The following is a 10588-nucleotide window of genomic DNA, read 5'->3' on the forward strand; positions in this document are numbered from 1 at the left end:
ATTCGAAACAGAACCTTGGACACCAATCACCTCATTTCTCCCTGAACTCCTTCCACCGGCAAACCAAGGGAAAGGCAGGAAAAAGTCAAGGTTAGGAGGTGCCTTAACGAAGCAGGTGTAAGTGTAAGTCTACTCAACACGATCAGGATCTGAGAAAGGAAGAGGAAAATCACTCAAATGATGGATTAGAGCTTTCAAGTATCTGGAGCAGCTGTATGAACGTTCTGAGTCCATGAAAGTTTGAAATATAATTTTTTTTCATCCCTGCAGGGTAAATGTTTTACATTAATGCATGCTGCAGCACTTCAGCCATTATTATTTAATACATGATTTAATTTAAAAAACCTAAACATCAAACAGTCTTTTTAAGTCTTATATTTCCTGTGGCTTAGGTGGTCAGGATGAGAACTGCTGTTCATCTCTTCCTTGCTTATGACTATATGGGAGTAACAAAGCCAGTGTGTGGGTGGGTACAGGAGTTGTCCTCTAAGGCTGACCCACCTGGACAATCCAGATTTCGGCAGTCTCCATGCCAGTGTTATTCTTACTGCATAGATTGTTTTCATGCCGGTCAGTTCATAACAATCTGAAGCTACAGTAAGCAGGCATTCCTGGGCTGAGAAACAGCAGGAAAAATCCTGTATAAAGGCATAAGATGTTGCCTTGCAGTGAAATAAGTGAGTTTCAAATGTCAAGCTTGCTGGGTTTTGCTGCATATAAAAACAATCCTTCCAAGCAGTCTAAGATGTGTCAAATGTTGGGTTTGGTCTCTTGGTTCCAGTTGACTCCAGTAAATGGATGAGCATGCCTTCAAAACGATGCTGGAAAGGAAAAGCGGCGATTGGCGTTACTGGTTGTACAAGTAAATAGAACAGATTTCCTGTCATCAGCATGTCAGTGTCTTCATTTTCTTAGTTTCAAAACCGGCTTGATGCCAAACATGATTCATTCAGTTGGTCTCGGTGTGTACGTGTGGTGAAGAGGAACAGTAGGAATGTTTCAGAGCCAGGGAAATCTAACCATGATCTGCGTGTTTCTGCACCTCAGTAAATTAAACCACTTTTTTAAAAAAAGAGAAAGGATCGAGTGTTGGGCAAAAGTTTTCTGACAAAACTGTTTTTCTATGGAAAAACCAGGTTTTTCATTAAATGAAATTTTTCATAATCTTTCTGTAGAAAATTTTGACTCTTCATAAAAAAGAACATTAAAAATTTGAAAAATTACATTAAAAAAAAAAGGAAATACCTCTGCAGTACCTCATCGGACTTGTAGTTCTGGGGCCTCAGTCCCTAATCTCCTCTATGGGTTGGGTTCCCCCGTTGGACTACAAGTCAGCATGATGCAGTGCGGGATGCATTAAGGCCAGGAGTACAATATTTAGATCTCCAGGATGGGTCACCCAAGGTCTACTATGGAGAAATGTCAACAAAGCAACATAAAACGGGGTCTAGAAAGTAAAGTGACTCCACTCACTTAGCCAGAACATCAGCTTATCCAATCAACAATATTAACTAATCACAAGTATCAAGAACATCTAGGATCCAAAAAGACACACATGCAAGCACAGAAACGTCCTTTCGGCCTGACCTTCCACGGCCTAGCCTCTGGGGGCCTTGTTGTGTGACTGCTCGGCTAATTGCTGTCATTTTTGGTAACCGGAGGAGTAGCCTGCCTCCCTCCAGGCTGCCTGCTGGCAAACTGTCCCTGATCACCTGAAGCTGACAAACTGGATTGGGAATGAACAGCATGGTGTAAGTTTTAGAAGACGGGAGCCATGCTGAAATAGAAAGCCTGCTTCGGTAGAACCTTCTCCCCTTATGCAAAGTAGAGAAGATGAGCTTTCGAGCTACAAGATAAAGGGCTTGTCTAGCTATTCTGACATAAGATAGGGCATGAATTTAAAGCGCAGTAACTATTCCGGAATAAGAGTGTCCACACAGGGAACCATTCCAGTCAGACTTTGTGTGTAGACAAGCCCCAGGTGAGCAGCAAAACATCTTTAAAGCCTTTCTTGTGATGTGCAGCGGGGACAGCTGGTGTGGCAGAAAGGTTCCCTGACCGCTTTCCAAGGGCTAGTGTTTCCACCTGATGGGACCACATTGAAGTTGGCTGCCAACACCAGGGCAATGAGCTGCTTAGCCATTTCTAGCACTGATAAACAATGCTCTGTACTCAGCTATGCAACTGCCGATCTGATTAGAGTCAGGCCTCAGGGGAGGAAACCACAAAGACTGCCTGTAATTATGGTCCATTCAGGTTTAGACACATTAATGGGGCATGGTAAGGTGTGAATGCCTAGCATGGTGGACCACAAAACTGAGTGACTGGGCAACAAAATGGCAGATGAAATGCAATGTTGATAAATGCAAAGTCATGAACTCTGGAAAATACAATCCCAGCTATACATAAGAAATGATGGGGTCTAAACTAGCTGAACTCAAGAAAGAGATCTTGGAGTCAGTGTGGATAGTTCTCTGAAAACATTCACTCAATGTGCAGCGGCAGGCACAAAAGCAAACAGAATGTTGGGAACCATTAAGAAAGGGATCGATAACAAGACAGAAAATATCATGTTGTCTCTATATAAATCCATGGTACGCCCATATATTGAATACTGTGTGCAGTTCTGGTTGCCCCCATCTCAAAAAAGATATATTAGAATTGGAAAAGCTACAGAGAAGGGCAATAAAAATTACTAATGGGATGGAACAGCTTCCATATGAGGGAGATTAATAAGACTGGGACTTTTCAGCTTGGAAAAGAGACGACTAAGGGGGGATACGATAGAGGTCTATAAAATCAGGACTGGGGTGGAGAAAATTAGTAAGTATTATTTACCCCTTCACATAACACAAGAATCAGCAGTCACCTAAAGAAATTAACAGGCAGCAGGTTTAAAACTAACAAAAGGAGGTATTTCTTCACACAACGCAGTGTCAGTCAATCTGTGGAATTCATTGCCAGGGGATGTTGTGAAGGCGAAAACAGTAAAAGGGTTGAAAAAAGGAATTACAAAGTTCCCGGAGAATAGGTCCATCAATGGCTCTTAGCCAAGATGGTCAGGGACGCAACCCCATCCTCTGGATGTCCCTAAACCTCTGACTGCCAGAAGCTGGGACTGGACAACAGTGGATGGATCACTCAATAACTGTCCTGTTCTAATCATTCCCTCTGAAGCATCTGGCACGAGCCACTGTCTGAAGACAGGATATTGGATTAGATGGACCCTTGCTCTGACCCCAGCGTATGTTCTCCATGCACAGCACTATGGATCTTAACATTCCCACCAAGCCATGGCAGGGACAGAGGCAGCTGGGTACAGCATAACCTGTTATAACCTCAGCTCTCAGCATTCAATGCTGAGAGCGAATACTCTCAATGGCACTGCTTAATGAGAAGATTCATGGAGCCCAGTAGCACCAGAAGGAGCATCCCACAAATGGGAGTCTGTAGAGACCTCCTTGGAGAAGTTTAACTGAAGGTTGTATTTGGGCCATTATGAGGGATACAGTTTATTGCAGAGTACCAAATATCATGGAAATACATATTGCATTTTGCAATGGTGATAATATATTTAGTCCGCCTTTGCCACAAGATGACTACCATAAATTCAGAATAACATTTTGCATTACATTTACATTTGCTAATTTAGCAAAGGCGCTGTCAAAGCCACTTACTTCAGAATGTTGACTGTTGTCATAGAAGCTTGTTAGCAAGTTGTCAGAGCAGGTATCATTGTTGAATCTGAATAACAGATCAGGTGTCAACTGCTGTGGAGCGGTTTGGTTTTGGGATGGATTGAGAAATTCAGCTGAAGGAGAAGGAACCGTGTCTGTGATAGGAATTTTATGAGCTCTGTATGCCAGTATTCTATGAGTGGCTTTGCCATTTCATTGTGCAATTTCCTGAGGAAAGCAGCTAATTTAGGAGTTACCTGAAATGTAAAACATATAGTCAGCAAGAACAATAGGCTACTTCAAAATCCTTGATGCCTGCTCCCACTTAAAACCAGACTAGGGCTAAGGGGCTTCATTTTTAGAGCAACACTGGCTTAAGTGGACTGTCTTTACTCAGTGACAATGGCAGGCTGCACCATTTCAGAGTGAACCTGGTTCTAACAATCTCCCGGCATCAACTGTGTGATAAAGGAGGTTCTGAAGCTGAGCAAAGTGCCTCAGTCTGTTGCGGACACAGTTTGATGGGTGTATCGCCAACATGCTCGCGGGCACTGCATCCCTGGATATGCTGCTTCCGGGCATAGTATCAACTACATGAAACTAGAACTTCCACATGGATCTAGCAGAACTAGGGGTTCAGAGAAGTGTGATGAGAATGATCAAGGGCCTGGGGAAACTCTACTGTAAAGAGAGATTGAAGAGACTGGATTGTTGCTCTAGAGAGGAGACCACTAAGAGGGGATGCAATAGAAGTCTGTATAATAGCGACTGGTCTAGAGAACAGAGATCAAGAATGGCCGTTTTCCTGTCGTAGAACACAAGGGAACCCTCAGAGACACTAAAAGTGGGAAATTCACAACCAGTGAAAGGAAACACTTTTTCGCCTGTAATGCGACGGTGGAACTCACCACGTGTGACAGGGTGCGGACAACAGCAGCTGTCTGGGCACTCTGCTCACCAATTAAATCACCCGGAAGCAAACCTGGAGGGTAACGCTGGGCCTAACTGGTCTCTGGGGGATGGGCTGGAGAGAGCTACAAGGCTAATTTACCCATTAGCCCAGTAAGTACAAAAGGCAGAGGAAGGAAACGCTTTGATGTTGACCTTGACCCGACCCTTGAGAGTCGGAGCCAGGAGAGATCTCTCAGGGGGAAGCTACTTTCTGTTCCACCCCTCCCAGGGCTGAGTGACCTGGGGAGGTAAATACAGAGCTGCACAAAGTTTATAAGGCTGCTGGGGAGAACAGTGTAAATAAACTGCACCAGGTGTTTGACCAGACAAAGGTCTCCCAGTGTTCGTGGCTAGGAAAGACAGAAGTGGGACAATGCCCTGTCACACAGCCTTAGGAAGTCCTTGAGGCCAAGAACTTAACAAGAACCAAGAAGGGACTGAAGATTCATGTGGGTAACAAGAACATCCAGAGTTCTAATAGCTAACGGGAACAAGGGATATTCAGGGCTTCTGCTTCAGGGCTTCAGCCAGACTCTGTCTATCAGACGCCAGGCTGAGACCTCATGTGGGAGCAGATTATCCCCATCTGCTCTTGTGGGATTCTTGGGTGCTGCCACAGTCAGAGACCAGACCCCAGGCGAGATGGACCTTGGGACCCATCCAAATGGGCAACTCCTCTGTCTCTGTTGGATAGAATGGCTGATACTTGGCTTGAAATCAGGCCCACCTGATTCAGTGCATTTGCACTTTCCCAGGGCCCGGCTGAGACTGCGTTGCAGATGAGTGATGACCTTGTGTTGGTGGGAAGAATACAGAACCACCCCAATCGATGGGTTCCAGTGAAAATCTAAGCCACAGCCCTTGTACAATCTGCTCCAAAGTAAACCAGGGAGCTCTGGCACTTGCCTCAAAGCGGAACACAGAGTTTCACTGTTTTAGGATCTAGACGGCTAAGCTCTGTAGTTCTGTGCCATTGGGATCGGAGCCAGAACCTTTCAGGGTGAGCAGCAGATGCCCTATTCCTAGAGACTTCTAAAAATAGACTTTAAAACGTACTATAGCTGATGATCCTGCACTGGTGTGGGGCATATCCTGCTCCATCCTCCATGGGTGCAGAGGAACCTGGTGTGGCAAAAGGATACAATGTGTATATGAATTCCCCAGGCCTTTCCCCAGTGCAGTGGGGTACGTGGGACTGTATAGGCTGCTTCATTCGTTAGGCTTGAGCAGTGGCCTGGGAACAGCTCCACTGATGCCATATCCTGGGAGTGAGATTTCCACAGAGCTCCCCAGCAGCCAGCTAGTCACTTGGGTTGGGCACGGAGAGAGCGCTTTGTCTTCTTGCTTATGTGAGAAAAGAACTGGAGCTGTCAGCAGTTCCGGCTGATTTCAGTGACGTCAATAAATACAATTTTCAAAATCAGTTACCAAAAATATACAATCCACACCAGCGATTCATTCCCTAGTACCAGCTTGGGACCAGAGCCATGAAATACAAACAGTACCTGATAGAGTTTCCGAAAGGTACTGGAGAGAGTGGTGATAGTAATGCAGGCCTGGCATTAAGGTGAACGATGCACAATTTCCATGTCTGATATGTAAAACAATGGAGGCATTTATCAAGTAACCTGTAATTTGTTTACTCGTGTCCCAAGTCTTTAGAAGCGGGAGCACATCGATGTTAGAGAAAGAACAGTATTGTGTAAACGACGCCTAACACCGAGAATCAGACTAACAACAGCGTTAGATATTTTTGAAACCTACCAACAATAAGGAATAAATACTTTTAGTATCAAAAGTCAGATACTTTTAGTGATTTACTCATGAGCAGTCGCTCTGAAAATGCAATACAACTTGCATCCCTCAGATGGCAGCATAATTTATTTAACTGTGATCAAACGAAACCTACTGTCCAAGCAAAGAATAAACCAGAGCTTGCAGCAGGGCTCCTCAGCTTAGATTTGCTAATGAAATTAGTGCTATTTGCGGTTGTCAACGAGTGTGATAGCCATTCAAAGATTTTACACATCAAATCAACGTTCTGTCTTCTCCCTTGCTGTATGTATCATTTCCAAATACCTGTACAGTACTCTAATTTCCTTATCCTTCTCTAACCGTACCTAACAATCCCAGCACTGTTACGTTCTCTATTCAAATGTGTACATTGCTTCAATCTATTTAAACTGGCATTTTCCGTTCTTTCTTTCCAGCAATCTCTGTGGCTTAGTACTTTTCACCTTGAATCTTGCGGTGAATTTTCCCTGGAAGGAAATTCCTTTGCTAAATTCTTCCATGGATTTTTAACATACTGATTTTAGTTTGCTTTGCAAATACATTCAGGAGTAAAAAGGGGGTCCACATCTTGACTTCACCTGTGCCTATCACAGCATGCCATGTCAGCATATTCCATGTAAACGCATGGACTGAAGAACTCCTCTGCAAGTATCTTAACGTAGTGCAGATCTCATTAGCTTTTCACCCATGGCAGGGACAAGTAAGCCCTAGACTGGAAGTCTGATGGGGACAAAAGATGTTAGCAATGCCGAATACAATAATAATTCCTTGGGTAACATTAAAATACCTCAACCATGTATTGGGTTTACACTTAACAGTACACTGATTGCATGCTTAATACCATGGGACTAGTAAAATATATGTATTAAGGTTTAACCTCTCCTGGAAGTCAGAAATCTCCTGTGTAGACTGAAATAAGTTTGGGCAATAACATTATTCGGGCCTGATGCTCAGAGGTGCCAACGACCTGCAGCTCTCATTGACCTCCACTGCAGGGGTGGCCCTGCCCCCCCCGGAAATCAGGCCCGTAGCAGATCGTTATTTGCAGTCTTTATCCCACTAAATCTAAGTTGCTCTTGCAGGTAAGACGCTAAAGGCAACACCTAGGCTGCAGGCCTGCAACTCCCGCTGGGGCAGGCAAGGGAAGAGAAGCAGAGCAGGGGCTGTTAAGTCTCTGTCCCATCCAGCAAGCACAAGGCAGGAGAGCTCAGGCAGGTCCGGGGGTGGGGAGGGGGTGGAGGGGAATCGCTCTACAGTGCTTCTTGCTGCTGCTCCATAAAGAATCAGGTGCACCACAGCCCAATGCCAGCCACCCCCAGCAGCACAGGGGACCGGGGTCCCAAGGCTGCCCATGACGTCTGACGGGGTGACCAATCCCCCTGGGGCCAATGGAGCAGGGGGGTGTCTCACCCGGGCCACCCTGTATCCTGCTCTGCTCCTACCTGTGAGCGCTCAGGGGGAAAGGAAGAGGTCTCCTGCATTGGTGAGAGACCCACCCATGGTGGTGAGTCCGGGGCAAGACGTGAGGCGACCCTGTGTGGTGACAGTAGGCGGTAAGTAGCAGAGGCTGTGTTAGTGAGTCTGGGAGCTAGACGCACAGAGAACCACAGGGTCTGTCCGCATCCAGCAGCCTCGATAAAGAATCCCTTGTATATCCATCAAACCTCAGACCTGCCTCTTCTGTATTAGGAGACACCCCCGGGCTCTCTCCTCTGTGAGTACACCCGTCTGAGACAGGCCAAAGCTCTGCTCTCGACTCAAAGTCTGGCTATTTATATATGCATTGCGCCAGCAACTCCTGCCAATCCATCCAGCCTACGGGCATTCTGAACAAGGATTTTAAATGCTTCTTTTCATAGATAAAAAAAACCCAGCTGGAGATGCGAAGGCGACCGTGTACCCAATACAGCGGTGTCACATAGTCACTCCGCGGCACGCCATGCTGGCAGAACGGAAATCCCGCCATCAGCAGGAGCTCAGCACCATCTCCTGCCCGCACAGCTCTGTCGACACCCCTCCAACAGGAGCCTGGCCGGCACTTCGTTTCCCAGATATCTTTAACGGGGACAGACTCCACGCCAGCACCAAGTGCACCAAGAAATCTCAAGCTGGTTTTCCTAATTAAACTGTCTCGATGACATTAATGCCCCATCCCCATTAGCATGCTAGCCAGCTCTGAAGCCTGCAGAAGGTGGATTATTTACATAAGAGTGATCTACTGGAAACAGCACCGAAATGCGGCTTCTTCCCGTTCATTGCTTTGATTTGGGAAAGTGAGAGTCCAGCCGCCTAGGCAGCACCTCCATTGTGCTAATGTTTAAATCTAGACCGGGCAGCCTGAGTATTTTGGTGAGTCCAATGCACCTTGTAATACAAACTTTACCCTTCTGAAGCCACATCCAAAGTCAAACCGAATGTCTGGAGCCTGAGACGAATTGTGCTTTATCCTCACCACTAAAAGGCGTTCGTGCTGGGCTGATACCCCTGGAATATCTATGGAAAAAGGACAGTCAAGGTAGCAGAAATTCTGGACCCCCTGCTCCAGGGCTCCCATGTTCCAGGAGCCTGCGCAGAGCATGGCTGTTTCGGAGGAGCTATTCAGGTAAAGGAGCAGTTCCTAGCCTTGGGAAGGGAGGCCTCTCGGGCTGGAAGGAACATGAGCTGTGTGGCCGGAGGCTGGGGAAGGAAGGAGGCCGGCACCGCCACTCAGGCACACATTCTCTCTGCCCGCTGTGGCCACAGACAGCGGTACGCGGACACAGGCATCCACCCGCAATCACTGCTCGGAGTCAGTGTGACTCTGCAAGGCCGAGACTCACCCACAGGCTCCCTGGAACAACAGAAAACTTAGCCAGGCAGGGGCAGGGGCTAGCAACGTACCAAGAGCACAGAGACCCAGGCCACAGGAACTGGGCTGAACAGGTCACAAGAGTCAAAAGATTGAGGAAAATTAGAAAGAAAATAGCAAATTCATTTCCCCCCTATTTTTCAGACAGAATCATAGGAATGTGGGGCTGGAAGGGACCTTGAGAGGTCATCAGGTCCAGCCCCATGTGCTGGAACAGGACTAAGCAACCCCAACCCTCCTTGCCAAGTTTTCGAGCCCGGGCTCCTGCCTGAGCAGGAACATCGACACGGCTACTTCTGGCCCCATAGCGTGAGCCCCGTGAGCCCAAGTCAGGTGATGCAGGCTCTCAGACTTCCTGCCACGGGGGTGTCTCTTGCAGTGTAGAGGAGACACGCGGGTGCTTGCGCCCAGGAGACTCCCCCGTGGCATGTTAACAAGGACGCGGATCCAGTGCAGCGTCACCTAGGGCTGTTTCTGCTCTGGAAGCAGGTAGAAGAGCACAGTGCCTGGTGACTGTGTGAATGGGGGCCCAGGTCGCTGCCCGGCTTGCGTCCACACGGGGAATGTCTTGAAGCCGGACTGTTGGGCCCTGGCGGAATGGGCAGTCGCTCTGCCAGAAGGATGTGCTCCAGCAGCTTTGTAACAAGCTAGGCTGCATCCAGAAATCCACCTTCATCGCCTCTGCGTCACACCTGGCTGCCGCTAGATTCTCTTGGCGAAGGAGATAAAGAGCCCAGGAAAGCCCTGGAAGATCTTGTTCTGCTGAGGTAGAAAGCAAGAGCCCGCCTCACTTCCAGGGTCTAGAGGCAAGTCTCCTTCCTCCCCTCCCCTTCTGGCCGAAGTTATGGCTACAAGGAACAAAGCTTTGAAAGGTACGTGGAGGCATGAACAGCCACCCACAGGTTCAAACAGAGGGTTCCTTAAAACATGGAGAACCAGATTACGGTCCAGGGTGGGTGGGATCCTTGACATGAGGAAACAGATCAGTCAAACCCTTAATGAACTGGCTGTGGCAGGATGAGCAAAAACAGAAAATCCTTTGGCTGGAGGATGAAAGGCTGTAATGGCTCAGTACTGACCCTTGTGTTTTAAATCCAGCTGCCCATGAGGAGAGATTCAGAGGCGGGCATAGCGTGATGGGTACGCCACACTCGGAAGCACCTCCACTTCTGCAGATAGGTTTTCCTAGTGCCTGGTTTCCCACTGCCCAGGAGTCCGGACTGAACCGTGGGAGAGCTGCCCAATTCTACACCTGGGAGCCGTGCCCTGAGGGGCAGAGAAGAGCAACTGGGATGAGCGATGACAACCAAATCCCACA

General features: G+C 47.5%; 1 long non-coding RNA gene across 1 annotated transcript in view; it reads left to right on the plus strand.

Moving 5' to 3' along the window:
- LOC119567229 overlaps positions 1 to 7627 on the plus strand; it is a 28414-nt gene extending 20787 nt beyond the window's left edge. The window contains exon 3 of the long non-coding RNA XR_006284533.1: positions 7505 to 7627. This is a non-coding gene — a long non-coding RNA (uncharacterized LOC119567229). The remainder of the gene's footprint in view (positions 1 to 7504) is intronic.
- The last annotated feature ends 2961 nt before the right edge of the window (positions 7628 to 10588 follow it).

This window comes from Chelonia mydas, chromosome 10 (assembly GCF_015237465.2).
Source record: "Chelonia mydas isolate rCheMyd1 chromosome 10, rCheMyd1.pri.v2, whole genome shotgun sequence".
Classification (NCBI taxonomy): domain Eukaryota; kingdom Metazoa; phylum Chordata; order Testudines; family Cheloniidae; genus Chelonia; species Chelonia mydas.